Source organism: Coturnix japonica, chromosome 1 (assembly GCF_001577835.2).
Source record: "Coturnix japonica isolate 7356 chromosome 1, Coturnix japonica 2.1, whole genome shotgun sequence".
Taxonomy (NCBI): domain Eukaryota; kingdom Metazoa; phylum Chordata; class Aves; order Galliformes; family Phasianidae; genus Coturnix; species Coturnix japonica.
The window spans coordinates 34,583,837-34,584,242 of NC_029516.1; positions in this window are offsets into that span (position 1 = coordinate 34,583,837).

Consider the following 406-nt stretch of genomic DNA (forward strand, 5'->3'; position numbering starts at 1 on the left):
AGGGAAGGGAGGGAAGGGAAGGGAAGGGAAGGGAAGGGAAGGGAAGGAAGGAAGGGAAGGGAAGGGAAGGGAAGGGAAGGGAAGGGAAGGGAAGGGAGGGAAGGGAAGGGAAGAGAAAGGGAGAAAAGGGAGAAAGAGAGAGAGAGGGAGGGAGGTTGGGGAGGGAGGAAGGAGAGAAAAGATAAGAAAGAAAGGAAAGAAAGAAAAAAGAAAGAAAGAAAAAAGAAAGAAAGAAAGAAAGAAAAGAAAGAAAGACAAGAAAGAAAGAAGAAAGAAGAAGAAAGAAAGGAAAGAAGGGAAGAAAAAGAAGAAGAAAAAAAGAAAAAGTAAAGAAAGAAAAGAAAGAAAGAAAGAAAGAAAGAAAGAAAGAAAGAAAGAAAGAAAGAAAGAAAGAAAGAAAGAAAGA